The sequence below is a fragment of the Carassius auratus genome, chromosome 26 (genome assembly GCF_003368295.1).
Source record: "Carassius auratus strain Wakin chromosome 26, ASM336829v1, whole genome shotgun sequence".
NCBI classification, from domain to species: Eukaryota; Metazoa; Chordata; class Actinopteri; order Cypriniformes; family Cyprinidae; genus Carassius; species Carassius auratus.
This window is the reverse complement of record NC_039268.1, coordinates 5,095,421-5,112,005: the sequence shown is the minus strand read 5'-3', so window position 1 is coordinate 5,112,005 and position 16,585 is coordinate 5,095,421. Positions and strand designations below refer to the sequence as shown.

The following is a 16,585-nucleotide window of genomic DNA, read 5'->3' as shown; positions in this document are numbered from 1 at the left end:
TGGATTAGTACCAGATCATCCCTTTCAGACAGCTTCTACTGTTATTCCTGTTGGAAGTGGTTCGTCCTTCATGGTAGCATGCCAGCATTACCCTGGATACCGTGGCTCTCAACACACCACAAAGACTTGCTGTCCTGGTCACAGATGCACCAATGATGCATACCATCAATTTGTCCTCCTTTGAACTCAGATATGTATTCTGTTCTGTTTAGATTTCAATATTTTATGTACAGCTGTGCTATTGCTCTGCTACTTCTCAACTTCACACTGTGTTCTTACTGATGGAAAGAGTTTATGTAACTCTGGACCACAAAACCAGTCCTAAGTTGCTGGGGTATATTTTTAGCAATACTCGAAAAAAAAAAAAAAAACATTGTATGGGTCAAAATTATTGATTTTTCTTTTATGCCCTAAATCTTTAGGATATTAAAGAGCCAGTAAGATGAAAATTCTAAGCTTCCTATCACTGTTTATAAGTCCTGTACATTAGGTTTAAATCCATCCAAGGTTAAAAAACATTGTCATTTTGTCAAAATATCATTTTAAAATTACCTCAATTCTCAGATAATTCTCGCGTTGTTTTTTATATGGATTATTTATCACAGAATATCTGTTTTCGGCAGCAGTTGTTTAGTTTTAAAGTAGACATGTCAAGCTTTCTATAGATATCTCACTTATGTCTCTTCGTTGAGGATTCACGGAGTTACACTTCATTTTAATGACGTGTTTGTACATGACGATCAGCACAAACAAAGGCTGCAGACAGCACACATACTGATAAGACGCTCGGGAGAAAACAGACACATAACTTCATAATCATACTTCGCGTTGTGATTCGGAGATGCTCGTTGTTCTAAATAAAGTTTGTAATGAACCCTCTTTTATGGCCAAAAGCTTTGAAAATCCCGCTGTACTCACCGAGATTAGAAAAGCAGTCATCAGTGAAATGTTGTAAACACAACAAAAGGAATTTGTTGTACTGCTCTGGTATTGTGGTAAAAATGAATTTTAGCCATTGGTTCTTCTGATCTTCATTCTTTGGCAGTGAAAATAAAACAAACTTGACTTTACAATTAAAAACACACTGTCTCCTCGACATGATGCTCTCACACCAAACAGAGCGTCTGTGTTGGGGGTGGGGCAGGTCAGAGTTCCATTTCTCCCAAGACGGTAGGCGGAGATTATTATGCAAAGTGCTCGTAGTGACGTACATAGAGATGGGCAAAAGATTTGAAATCTATAACGACTCGTTTCATCGATTCAGAGTCGACTCCTTACTTTAGAAGCCATATAACTTTATAAATCGTGTACTTTTTGGTTTCATTATTTGCACATTGTTTACACTGATGGACAGCTACATCATATACTGTAATACAGGTAATTTTTGATTTCTTTTTAAGTAAAGATTATGTTCCATGAGGATATTTTGTAAATTTCCTATCGTACATATATCAAAACTATCGTTTTTGATTAGTAATATGCTTTGCTAAGAATTCATTTGGACAACTTGAAAGGCAATTTTTTTTTGCACCCTCAGATTCTGGATATCTAAATAGTTGTATCTCTGATAATATATGATATGATATGATAATATATATGGCATTAATTAGTCTCAAAACTATTTAAATGTAAAGCATCCATACAGTGCCATGAGTGCCACGTATTTGGGACTTTTCAATCCTTTTTCCAATGCTGATTAAACCCATACAATGTGGGAGGAGATCGTACAGAACCACTTTACTGTAAAGCAGAATGTGTGAATGTGCCCTTTGAAGTAAAAGGACAAAACATTTTAAAGATTATATGCAAATGAAAGTTCACCTCGTGTGCAAGTAGGCATATAAATGCTGTGCGAGATAGTGGAACGTGCGTGCGAGTCTGATATTGCATGTTTGAGTGATCATAAAGATTTGTGTGCATAAAATCATTAAATTAGACGCTAATTATGCCTCGGTGACATGAATGCATTTATGCAGCTTCATTAATTATACTCAAAAAGGGGCCTGTTTTGTTGCCCATCATACATTAAGCAACATGCGTATGTGCTTATGCTGCTGAAACATATGCATGCACATGCATTATACTGTACATAGACAAACAAATTAAAATTCAGATCCATTTTATGCATGTGCCTGTATCAATGTGCCCATCTCTTGATGCGCTTCATGCATCAATGCAAAGCTGTGGACATTTTTCAGATTAACGTTGAATCGATTTTCAGTGGTTGTTTCTTAAATTCTTAGTTCCTTTGTATGTCCTTGTATGAATGTTAATTCATGTTCTTAGTAAATAAAATCCGTTTGCATGTATTACTCATTGCCTATTTCAACCATAACACAAATAATATACAATTTTACCAGTGGTGAAAAAATAAAAACTTTGCCAAATTCCATGGAAACAATGTTGCTATGGCGCTGGCCACATGATAACTGCTGGCAACAGATACCTATAATAACCTGTCACAGTCAACATCTTTGTTAACCTTAAAATTCTGTAGACTCTTAAATGTGACTGCATGCGCATGAAAGCATGCGTGTACGATTATATAGGAGATTAAGAGAAGGCAAACGATATACCTTTCAAAATCCTCTGTCAGGAAAAGGATTTGCAGGCACTGGAGAGCTTTAACATATGTCGCACATGCCTGCCTACAATTATTTCTTACACAGTACAAACTATGTTGAAACCTTTTCCTCTGGGTTTATATGTATGCAAGGGCTGTAATGGAGACTTTTTTGTGTGCTCTGGGAGCAGGTAACTGTCTGTATGAAAGGGAACAACTTCTGAGAACGGACTAGTTTGTTCTGTTCCTGTCAGTCAAAACAATATTTCATTTTGTCTCTGTCAATTTACACAGCCAACCATATTTATTTTGCAACCACTGGTCCCTGTGGAGAAAGGGGGCCCCCGTTACAGATTTATGAAACAATTATATTTTGGTTAAATTTAGATCTAGTATGATTGTATGCAGTATCAAAGTACAAACATGTTGTGTGTTACTGCTGATCATTTAATCCCGCCCAGAGAAGGCCTACATGTATTCACACATGAATTCACGCTGACACATGCTGACTGACATGACAGAGCGGTGGGGTAAAACGCTGTAGGAGCTTCTAACAGTCCAACGGCTTTCCTGTGATGTGAAGGAAAGTTTCAGTACAGAGTGCCATCCTAGAATCACTTCCCTCTCATTTCTGTCACAGCCAAATGTTGACTGAGTGGTTTAAAATGTAAAGCTTCAGCCCTAACCTAAATAGTAGACTAGATGTAGCAAACCAGTCTGAAAGACAAAAATTAAGAAATTACGCAGAAAATATTTTAGCAGAAGAAGCCGTTTAAGCCTTTCCCCACCACTGATGGAATTTTCCATCATTTATGAGACAAAGCTTCCCTGCATGGCTTCCTCACCATTTTTACTCCCTGAAAGATTACAGAATCTCTGAATCAAAATAGAGGCGGTGAAGAATCAGAAACAAGTCAAAGTGTATGTAAGCAGATGCATATGTAATATTTGACAAAAATATGATTTTCTGCCTCTTGTTCAAAAAATAGCTTTTATAATAAAACCTACCCAGATTTAAGTGTTGATAATAATGTATGTTAGAGTATGTTAGAGAGATCCAAATTGCAGAAGAGTCCCAGTCTTATAGGACACAAAGACACATTGAGTGAGAGAGAAAGAAAAAAAAAAAAAAAGAAAAACCGACTACACCTTTCACAGTGAAACACAGTGTATATACAACATGGCGACGGCGGTGGCAACAACAATATTACAACAAGAATAAATTCTTTGCATGAACACCTGGGCAGCCTTATGCAAATCTTCCCATATAGTGACGTAAAGATGTGGGAGAGGGTTAAAACTAGACACTTTAGGGGGTGTGGATGAGTCTTAACTTTAATAAAGAATATCTCTTTGGATCTGAGACTTTAGTCTTTGCAATTTTACAGTTCTTCTTTATGCACCAAGAGCTTTTAACACTCCAAAGATAAAGGAAACATTTTTATGGCATTATATGACCCCTTTAAATTTATATAGTGAAGTCTATTCAGTGCTATTTTACATTTGATTATTTGGTTTCTGTACCTTAAAAAAGTAATAATAAATAAATAAATAAATAATTGTTTTAATCTGTATCTATTTTCTGTTTCTTTATTTGTACCTCAAGGTACTAGGGCCACTACTCTTCACTCTTTATATGTTACCCTTGAGAGATATCATCAGTAAACATGGCGTTAGCTTGCACTGTCATGCTGATGATACTCAGTTCTATATTTCTTCGCGGCATGGTGAAACACACCAATTTGAAAAACTAATGGAATGCATAGTCGATATAAAAAAACTGCATGACGAGTAATTTTTTACTGCTAAATTTAAAAAAAAAAAAATTAATTATAGGACCTAAAAACTCTGCATGTATTAACACAGAACACTGTCTAAGACTTGATGGCTTTTCTGTCAATTCTTCGGCATCAGTTAGGAACCTAGGTGTGCTATTTGATAGCAATCTTTCTTAGAAAACCAAGATTCTAGCATTTGTAAAACTGCATTTTTCCAACTCAAAAATATGTCTAAATTACGGCATATGCTCTAAATGTCAAATGCAGAAATATTAATCCATGCATTTATGACCTCAAAGTTAGATTATTGTAATGCTTTATTGGGTGGTTGTGTGGTTGTTCTGCACGCTTAGTAAACAAACTACAGCTAGTCCAAAATGCAGCAGCAAGAGTTCTTACAAGAACCAGGAAGTCCTGTCCTGTCATCACTGTACTGGCACACTATCAAACATTGTATAGATTTTAAAATATTGCTTATTACTTATAAAGCCCTGAATGGTTTAGCACCTCAGTATTTGAATGAGCTCCTGTTACATTATAATCCTCCACGTCTGCTGTGTTCTCAAAACTCAGGCAATTTGATAATACCTAGAATATCAAAATCATCTGCGGGTGGCATATCCTTTTCCTATTTGGCACCTAAACTCTGGAATAACCTACCTAACATTGTTCGGGAGGCAGACACACTCTTGCAGTTTAAATCTATATTAAAGACCCATCTCTTTAACCTGTCTTACACATAACATACTAATATGCTTTTAATATCCAAATCCGTTGAAGGATTTTTAGGCTGCATTAATTAGGTGAACCGGGAACACTTCCCATAACACCCGATGTTCTTGCTACATCATTAAAAGAATGGCATCTACGCTAATATTAGTCTGTTTCTCTCTTATTCCGAGGTCACCGTAGCCACCAGATCCAGTCTGTATCCAGATCAGAGGGTCACTGCCGTCACCCGGATCCAGTACGTATCCAGACCAGATGGTGGATCAGCACCTAGAAAGGACCTCTACATCCCTGAAAGACAGCGGAGACCAGGACAACTAGAGCCCCAGATACAGATCCCCTGTAAAGACCTCATCTCAGAGGACCACCGGGACAAGACCACAGGAAACAGATGATTCTTCTGCACAGTCTGACTTCGCTGTAGCCTGGAATTGAACTGCTGGTTTCGTCTGGTCAGAGGAGAACTGGTCCCCCAACTGAGCTTGGTTTCTCCCAAGGTTTTTTTCTCCATTCTGTCACCTATGGAGTTTTGGTTCCTTGCCGCTGTCGCCTCTGGCTTGCTTAGTTGGGGTCACTTAATCTACAGCGATATCGTTAACTTTATTGCAAATGAATGCACAGACACTATTTAAACTGAACAGAGATGACATCACTGAATTCAGTGATGAACTGCCTTTAACTGTCATTTTGCATTATTGACACTGTTTTCCTAGCGAATGTTGTTCAGTTGCTTTGACGCAATGTATTTTGTGTAAAGCGCTATATAATAAAAGTGACTTTACTTGACTTTGCATTGATATAATATAATGAAACACATTGGATTTCTTCCTCAACTGTTTACATCCACTGAAGACATTGGCGAGGTATATTTGTTCGTTCAAGCATAAGAAGAGGTGAAAGAAAACTGAACACAGGGTTTGAATACTCTTGAATACTTGAGTTCTTTTGGGTCTTCTTGTACTTGAATGCTTGAAAATCTCTTGAATATAAAAATAAAAATATAAAAATATGTACAAATTATAATTTTTCATGACAATGCACAGCAGTGTCCTGTCAACTGTCCTAAGCAACTTTCACCAACCCCCCTCTTTCTGACTTAGTAAACTTGCTCAGTAGCGCACTCGGTACAACACTGCATTTGCGATGCAAAGTTTTCAGGTATGAGTCCCGATTAAAAAGTTATATTTCCTGTAGAAATATGTGGCTAGGTTGTTTCAATAAATGCATTTTTATCTCATGTTTTCTTTAGTGTACAGTAGGTGTTATGGTAGGCATTTTTGCTTTAGCACTACTCACTGGACATTTCCTATAACTGCTGAAACATATGCACAACAACCAACGTAAAGAAATGTTGGCATATCTACACTAATCTGTTTTGGAAAAAAAAACTGAACCAGCTTTTAGTGCCACTCACTGGACATTTCACAAAGTGCTGTGAAACGTAAAAGCGGCAACATAATATAGTTTTGCATAAATGTCGCCACAGGCACATTATTACAATGAGCCTGGGTTGCCAAGATTTGTAGTATGCCGCTGTTTTCAACCTCCAGCAAAGATGATCAGTGGACAACAAATGTTGCCAACCAGATGTTACACTGATTATTTAATGAGTTAATTAACGTGTAAAAATGACTTAATTACTCAATATGTTGAATAATACTATAACATGATGTAGTTGCTATGGTGAAACCTTTGCTCTTTGAATCAAGGTCTTCTGTTTATTCATGCATTCACATGTTTCATTTCTTAATTTAATATGTACACAGCTTTATTATTTGTTTGTATATTAAATAATGAGAGAGTGTGAAAGAGAAATAGATTTTCAACAAGGCAATTCACTGATCTTTCAGTAGCATAAACAGTGTATGAGATGTGCCTGCTGATTATTCTTGAACTTGAACTCAAATAAACTCTGAAAGAGCATAGTCTCCCAGCTGTCCAATTTAAGAAAATGTAAATGATATTTTAATGTGGTTAAGGGAGTTGAACCCTTATTATTACTCTGACTGTTGAACTGCTCTCCGTTGTGACATTGTTCAACAGCTTGTATGTGTTTACTTGCGCGTCTGTGGAGCCAAAGCCCTTTTAAAAGGTTGTCATGGTATGACAGATTGCAGGGTGATAGTGGAGGCTCGCTGGACTTCCCCTGGAGCAACACAGCAGTAAGTAGCATGCTGAGGGACACAAGGGCATTGGTCACAGGAAGGCCAGTGATACTGGAACCTATAGCCCTGTGCTACAGAATGAACTTTCTTTTCAGTACCATTCCCCTCTTTAGGAAAATATTATTCCTTTTATATTTTGCTCCCATATATATGTCTCTTTTAGAAAGTCTACAATCAAAACTATATCTATATTCATTGACATATTAAGTGTTATGCATATGTTAAAATTCATTATAACTCTCTGCCACAGAAGGGCTAGACGTGATTCTTCCATTGGCCTTCTTTGGCCCAGCTAGGAACAACAGGCCTTACTGTGAATTAACTGTAGCTGCTCTGAGGTGCAGCTGGGACACAGTGGGTCCTCTGGTTCTTACTCTGAGCCCAGCTGTACTTCAGACTGAGTGCATTAACTCCCTCGCTATTTATTACACAACATCTGGCTGGTTGAAAGTGATGCTCTGAGCCACGGAGTGTCTCCAAGGTTACAGCTATTCCCTCTAAGCCTCTTACATATGCTGCACTGTAATAGGAATGTGCCTGCTCTTTCTAAGGAAATTGGCGGTGAGCGAACTCCAGAACTTTTTACGGAAACCAGGCTGACTAGGGGTTGGAGTGGGTTATCGTCCCAGCGGGCACCATGGTAACAGGGTTTGGTCATGCTAACAGTGTCTCCATTGAATGGAAGTAGGCTAAAATAGCGTCTAAAAAGGTAAGAGGTACATCAAACTATTCATTCACAGCCAGATGCACTTACACACATGCACGTTCACATATGCACGGGCACATACCCGGAGTGCAACGGACCATCACACTCTCCAGCAACTCAGAATTGACAAGCTCATGCATATAGTTTCCAGGCAAATATAGCTGCATATAAAAACAAGCAAGAGTAAATTCATGATATGCTTAATGCAAAACACAAACTCACACACTACGACAGAATGGCCATTCCTGACTCCTGAAAAACTGGGGCTAATTGTCACAAGGACTCTATCTCAGTTACTATAGGAGTCAAGTTAATACATGGATGGAACTAACCTTAAACCAAACCCTTATCCTATCCCCAGTGTTGGGAAAGTTCACTTTCTACATGAACTAGTTCAAAGTTCAATTCACAAATTTTAAAATTAACTAGTTCAGTTCATAGTTCAAACTACAAAATTTTGAACTAAGTTCACACAGTTTCAAAAATGAACTAGTTCATAGTTCTTTTTTTCCATATGTTGCTGCAAGCTATTATTTTTTAAAATTATTGCAACAGCCCATATAGAATCACAGACAGCAATTATTTTATCAGTTTTAACAATGAAGCTATGCGTCAGATTTCATCTTCATATCCAATTTTGAATCCTTATCCAACCAGGGTTTACATTAGCATTGAGGGAACAGCACTTCCTCTTTGTTGCTTTAATGCTTTGTCTCCCATTCTCACCGACCTTGTCATAAACATCATAAAATTCTTTTAAATGATCATACGCCTTCTTGCTACATGCTGCTGTCGCCTCGATGCCTTTTTTTTTTTTCATGCGCGGCGGACGGTGGTGCGACACTGGTGGCTGGTGTTGCCAGATTGGGTGTTTTTCCGCTACATATTAAGACCCGTTTAAAAGTGGTAGCCTATTTTAGGGGGGTAGGCTTCATGGATTAATATGCAAAATGTCAATATTTTAATATATTATGCCTATATTTATATTTTATATATAAATTTATTTTTTAGCCGTTTTAGCCGGTTTTTCGCCTGGAAGGCTCTATAGAAATCTGGCACCCTACTGAACGAAGTTAACCTGAGAGAGCGTGCCGTTCGCAGACACCAGAATGAACGAGTTGACAGTAACGTTCATCAGGCATTAATACAGCACGTTCAGTTCACGTTCGCCCAAAATATGAACGAGTTCATGAACTATCCTTCAATGAACACGTTCAGGCACAACACTGCCTATCCCTAACCCTAGAGTAAGTACATTCTGTTGAATAATAATACTCATAACTTAAATACATTTTAACACTGACACCTTAAAATAAAGCTTAGCCTATATTTCTATAGCATTGGTTGACCGTGTCAGTTACCCAAAAATGATGAATGAATGAATAAATGAATGAATGATCATTTGTTCAGTGGTGTTAGCAATATTTTTCATTATATATATTTCATTATATATTAATATTTTCCAGGTGGTCACATTTTTATTGTGGCAAAGTTTTTTTTTTTTTTTTTTGTGCATTTCCGGTGTATTTTATTATTATTTTTCTTTTTTGTATTGTTTTACTATTTAAATTTAGCCGAAAAGGTGCTAATTATCTGTTAAACGGCAGGGTTCCTAGAAATATCTGTTATTGAAAATAATGTGACAAACTGATTTATTTATTTATTTTTTAGCTGCCATATTTTAAATAAGAAAAGCCAGAGGTGTGATAAAACTGAAATTAAGATATGACTACTGTGTTAAATTTTACTCCATTGAAATTCTAAGAATTTAGTCAAAAACATACTTGAGAGAAAGTTTACATTACAAAAAGTAGAAATTGTTAAATCTTAAAAGGAAAATATTTTTGACCTTCAGTGAGATACTCATGACCTCAAGAAGCAAAGGATTTTTTTCCCATTAAAGTAACTCTGATGCCCAAACTTTGTAAAAGAACTTGTTTAAACACGTTTTAAGAACTTGTTTTCTCAGGTCACTGACTTTGTAATGCCAGAGGCATTATAAATTTAATTCAAGTCAAGTTCAACCATCATCAATGATGGTTATAATAAAACTACATTAATTAATGCAGTAATTAAAGCATTTGCTTTAAGTGTAAGCCTCTGTGTTGTGAAGACTAAAGAAAGGTCTCCTCACAAGGACAAATGGCCATAGTTGTGTCCAATTAGATTTTACACAGAAATGTTTTAAATTAAAGTTATAATTTAATTGGATGTTTTTATAACCGATGAGCTTTGGGAGTTTAAATGCATTTGCAAAAAGCATGATTTTCCCCTTGGAAATCTGAGTAAAAGAATTCAAGCATTCAATTTTGAATAGCACTTGAGTAAAGCACAAGCACATCAAAATAATACTTAAGTATAATTAAATACTTCATCCCCAATAGAAACTCTAAGTATAAAAATAAGAGAATTACCACCATTTACCTCCTCATCCGGGAAAGAGAGACGGAAATAAACTATTTAAATGCGTTCTAAATCTGTAGAGAGCGCAAACAACAGTCAACATAACAGCACATGCTGCTCAGCTGCATTGCCCACATGCGATTTAGAGAGAAATTCTTCATGACTGCAGATCTCAGGGGACAGAAGGGCTCTAGGTTTATTGATGATTTACAGTTTTTCTCAGTCGCTTTGGTACATTTCTCGAATCAAACTCACAATTTGCAAAACATAAAGTGCATTTCTCAAAACAACTCGTACAAATAGCAAATCACCATGAATTACCTGCAAAAGCCAGTCTCCTGCTCAAAATCCTTAGTTCATTTCTCAAAAATAAATATCTGTGTCAATGAACATATCACTGCCATCAGAATGACAAGTCCTTGTGTCATAGTTTACGGATAAGACAGTCAAATTGCTTAGTCATGTTGTCAATATAACAGTTTACTCTGGAGGGATGATCTGATGTAAACTACTGTATTGAACAATATGCCATATGCTTATGTATGCCATATATCCATTTCAAACTTACACATTTGCACATTACTGTATGTGGGATATTGACTGAAAGAGACTGGATAGAATTCCCAGTTACACTTTTACAAAGTCTGACCAAAAAAAAAAAAAAACCTTTACAATGTCATTGTGATATAGAAAAGGAAAAACAAATATGGACACAAATATGAAAATAAGTCCATTTTCAGAATGTGTAACTCTTGTGTTGTCCTCTGTCTATACAGTATAAGCTTTTCAACTGAAGATTCATGAGATGAACCTTTGAGCTATTTCAGAGAAAGGGTTTATCATTGGTTTATCATCTACATTCTCTTCATAAGTCAAGATTCACTTGGACAATTCATTCCAAATGTACAAAAAGTCTAATAATAATGTGTAAAAATAAATATAAAAAGTGTGCTAGGCAGTTTTTGACAACTAGATTAACCATTTTGCATTTAATGACTTATATGATGAACTAAAGACTAGATGTTTTGAGTGGTAAGACTGTTGCACAGAAAACTATGCAATACGTTTTGAGCAACATGACATGAGCAACTGATAATGTAGGAAACTGCCGATAAACATGCATAATCAATTGCATGAATGTACAAAAGCAATCGCAACTTCTTCAAAAGAATGAGAAACTGGTTTTATGATGTGTATAAATGACTAGATGATGTGGAGGTTGTACAAGTAGTTTTGAGAATTTAATTTCTGTTTTGAAAAATGCACCAAAGTGACTGAGAAAAACTGTAAACCACAGTGTTAAAGGTGAGCTAATCTTCAACCTCAGCTCAGTATGTCCTTTATATGCTGAGTCTAGTGGTTTTGTGCACATTCCATGGTTTGTTACAGCTAAATAAATGTATACCAAAACAATACCTTACAGACATAGGAACTTTATAAATATCGCAATCTCGAGTAGCTCCAAACGTGTACAAAAAACAACAACAACTATAAATATCTCATCACAACGTAGAACTCGCCAACACTGGGCTTCTCTCCAGAATTGATTACGGAGCGATGCCAACAGCTCTCAGACTGCATTCACGTGAGATCTGCAGAGGATGTGCTGCATTGCTCTGGCTCCTGTCTCACTCAGGGGCTGCAATGAAATAATTTGATTCACACACCATTGCCACACAAAATGCATGAAGATTTCTTGCGCCGTAGTTCGTTTTTGTACACAAAGTCAGATAATTGGTCTCCGGGGAGACTCGCGTTGCTGTATGTTCAAAGATATTAAGGCTTAATAAGTCTGTAAATTCAATCTCTCAGTTAAAATACGCTCCCGAACACATTCGCTCCTAAACTTCTATGATCTGCTCTCTACAGCATTATACAGTACTGTACTGGAAACTGCTGTCAGGAGAGCTCCTTTTTAATTATCTCAGGGAAATCTCAAATCTCGCTTAAAAATCAATCATGACAGCTAACGTCTTCTATTTTTACATTCTTCTCTATATTTCGCCCTCTTTCAGAGCTCTGGGAAAGCGTATTATCTTTGTTACTCTTAAATCTCTTAGAGAGAAAGACAAAGAATTGAAAGAAAGAGAAGTGGGGAGAGACAGAACAGAGAGCAAGAGAGACAGAAGATGCACATGCTTGCAGAAACGGACACCTTTCAAAAAGCTAAAGCCCCATCATTTTCTTAATCTGCTATAGACAGCAGATATCTCTATGATGATTTCACTTACAGTTATGACATTGAAAGTCAAAGGGAGGGTCAACAACAGCAGCAGGAAATGGAATGCAACTCAATGCCCTTGTGCTCTGGTTATGTGCATACCTCTTCACTTATTTATAAGGTTATGGGCAAATCCAGGCTTTTACTGTCATTACAGAGCCGTAATGTTGACTGTTACTGCTGCACAATGCTATGATTCATATGCGGCCCATTTCCATTGACTTTTTTTTATCTTTTTTATAAACAGGAAATAACTTCTTGTAAAAAGTATTGTATATGTGTCACAACAGCAGCAGATTATATTACCATAAAACAAAACAATCTCAAGTACTCTGTGACATTGTGGTGAATAAATAAGACCATAAATACACATTGAGACCATAAAGGAATAGTTAATCTATCCAGTCGTCAGACTGAGAGTTCAAACAGCTGCTAAAAGCATCACAATAATCCACAAAAAAAGGAATCAACATGACTTCATCATCGTAATAAATAAATCCAAAATTAAGAAGTTTTTAATTTCAAATGGTTTCTTTCAGATAAAATATAGAGTCATCTATCCATAACATGACTTTCTCCAGTGGAAAATTTTCTTGTCTGAATCTGTGCAAAAATGAAGCACCATTTGCAATCGAAAGCAGTTCTTAAGAAATGTCTGTGTAAGCCTGTGGATTTTGATGTACTGTAAGAGGACAACTTTTGCACTGGAAGCGTCATTGTGAATTATGGACTCATATTTTGGCCAGAAGCGACTTCACAAGACATTAACTGATGTACTGGAGTCATGTTGTGGATTATTATGATGTTTAAAGGGGGGGTGAAATGCTCGCTTTCACTCAATATCCTGTTAATCTTGAGTCCTTATAGAGTAGTACTGCATCATTCATAACTCCAAAAAGTCTTTAGTTTTATTATATTCATAAGAGAAAGATAGTCTGTACCGATTTTTCCCAGAAAAACACGACCGGCTGGAGGCGTGACGTGTGGGCGGAGCTAAAGAATCACGAGCGCCAGTAGGCTTTTGCGTTGAGAGCGTTTGGAAGCTGTGACTTTACCGTGAGGAAAAACAAACCATGGTTAACAGTCAGATTCAGCGTATATTTATGATCCAGAATCAGATCCAGAGGCTGAAATTTAACAAGAGCAGCATCAGCAACAACGTCTCTATATGGTATGTACTGAAACTGTATATATTTGCTTAGCGGTTTTGGAAAATGACTAAGTTCCACTTTGTCGTCTTTTTTTTTAAGCTGTACATGTGGAAAGTGCAGTTTGATGACAACATCGCATGTTGCTTACTTAATATGCTTACGCGCCGATAGCTAAGTTAACAACACAGAGATATTTGAAGCAGTTTTACTCGTGCAGTTTGATGACAACATCGCATGTTGTTTACTTGATTTGCTTACGCGCCGATAGCTAAGTTAACAACACAGAGATATTTGAAGCAGTTTTACTCACCGCATGCGGTTCCAACACACGATGGTGACCCTTTTTCGTTGGGACTACATTATCCTTAAGAAATAAACGATGTGCAAATCCGGCGTCAAACTGGGCCTTGTTTGTAAAACAAGCATCTTTGCGAAATGCAGGGAACAAACACAAACACTTGCACAACTCCGTTGATGCTCTGTAAAAATAAACTCCATCCACTGGTCCCTTAATGCTGTTTTATTTTTTTGGTAATCTGTGCAGGGTTGTCTTGCCCTGGCAACCAAAAACACACTCCTTTTGTGACTTTTCGCGACGCTCTCGCTCTGATTAGTGAATGTCTGTGCTCTCAGTGCTCTGCTATACGGGAGCGCACGCTCTTCCGGGAGAAGTGCCTTAGGACCCATATAAGGAAATTCCGCTCCATCTAACGTCACACAGAGCCATATTCGAAAAAAACTTTCCGAAACTTGTGACAAACCGGAAGGAGTATTTTTGGAACAGAAATACTCCTTCAAACGTACAACTTAATTTTTGAAACTTTGTCCATGTTTAGCATGGGAATCCAACTCTTTAACAGTGTAAAAAACTCAGTATGCATGAAATAGCATTTCACCCCCCCTTTAATATCAGCTGTTTGAACTCTCGTTCTGGCACCATTTCACAGCAGAGGAACCATTTGCGACCAAGTGATGTAATGCAAAATTTCTCCAAATCTGTTTCAATGAAGAAACAAACTCACCTACATTTCGGATAGCCTGAGGGTGAATACATATTCAGCAAATTCTCATTTTTGTATGAACTATCACTTTAAGGCACATTCACACTGGAAACAATCGTCATGTGATCAGAGGCAACAAGAGCATTTATGCACTTTATGCAAATATGTAACAGCATGATGTTGGACAACCAAAGTGAGTGCAGACAGTGAAGCTCTTTAATATTATAATTCACCTCCATTTAGTCAATAATGAATGCCTACTAGAAACCAATGGGCCATTAAGTGGAACCTGACTAATTTTGGAGAATAAATGAATTACTTGACATGAAAATTTATACAAATTGAATGAGTGAATGTATTTTTTATTTCATGGATAAGAGAAAACATGAACATAATTTATCTTTTTTTTTTTTTTTTTGATAAACCTGTCATTTAAAGACATTTTTAAACAAAAGGCATTTTGCAACATACTAAGTGAAATTTGTTAATGAAAGGTGTTTTCTGTTTTCTGTCTCAAAAAGGACATTTACCTGTATGTGCCTAGAATGAGAAAAAATTGGGTGAATTTTGTATACCAAATATGCATTTTATAAAGTAATTCATTTGGTGCACAAATATTAGTCATACATTTAGCATTCATACATTTAGTGGTTCCAGACTTGAGGGTGCCATTGAGGAGTTCTTTGAATTCAAATATTGATAAAAAAAAAAAAAATTATAAAAAAAAAAAAATGATGATTGCTAAATGATGATCTATTGTAAAGCATGGGCGTAGGTTTGGTCTCAGCTTTGAAATTATTTAGTTTTAAGATACCAGTGATTTAATGGTGATTTAGTATAACTGTATAATCTCAAAAATGCACTCTTAAAAATATAAATCTGAGACTGTGTAATGCTGAACAACCAAACATTTTATTAAGATATATTATTATGTACATTAGTATTTACACTAACAAAAAAAAAAACTCTGCCACAAGGAAACAAATCTAAATAAATAAATATAATAACCTTTTTCTATTATAAACACTATTTACCCTCCAGTACACTCACGTTTATGTTGACTGCAAGATTCTAAGTTAAGGTAACTTACAGGCTAATTGACATTCAGTTACTTGCTAACGTAGCATTCTATCTGGGTAATACTATCACCAGTTAATACTATTTTCCACAGAATATGCATTTGAAAGCCTGGTCAGTCACTACTGCTAGTTTTTTTGTGGCTAGCTAGTTATTTTGCCTACTTACATTCTGACTCTGCTTTATGAAAAAGCTTCTTCCCCTTTCTGTTCTGTCCCCTTTCTTCTTCTTGGGTGGCATCTACAAAGTACAAAAAGGGGCAAAAAAAAAAAAAAAACGGAATATTAAAATGCTTTTACTCTGGCCTTTGTATGTGGCAGAGAGACAGCCCTTGTAACTTACCGTCGGCTTCGTCAACATGCGCGTGCACACAAACCACCCGCTCGCTGCTAGTGGAAGCACAAAAGTAGTCCCGGCCCGCGCGTGTAGCCTGTCAGATACCCCGCCGCCAATCAAATTACGGCGTTTCTTGTACTGTCGTCGTCCTGGCCATTAGAATCGATCCAAATAGCAGTGCAAAGATCCAAATAGCAGTTCAAAGGAACTTGCTAAATATTGGTGGGGACAAATTGTTCATCTCAAAGTATTGATAGGGACTAGTACCTAGCGTCCCCCCCTAAACCTACGCCCATGTTGTAAAGTAATAAGAGTTTCATGGTATGTATTGAAACAAACAGTGGGCATTTGCTTCTGAGTCTACAATCCATCAAGCCCATTCAAACTGAGCCTTCCGATGAAGGGGGTCAAAAGAGGACGGATAATAACCTATTAATTCTATAATATGATGTTTT

The 16,585-nt window shown here is 36.8% G+C and overlaps 1 long non-coding RNA gene across 1 annotated transcript in view; it reads right to left on the bottom strand.

Annotated features, from left to right (window-relative positions):
- LOC113044763 (uncharacterized) overlaps positions 1 to 16,017 on the bottom strand; it is a 34,645-nt gene extending 18,628 nt beyond the window's left edge. Inside the window, exon 1 of the long non-coding RNA XR_003275910.1 lies at positions 15,963 to 16,017. This is a non-coding gene — a long non-coding RNA (uncharacterized LOC113044763). The remainder of the gene's footprint in view (positions 1 to 15,962) is intronic.
- Positions 16,018 to 16,585: the final 568 nt, after the last annotated feature.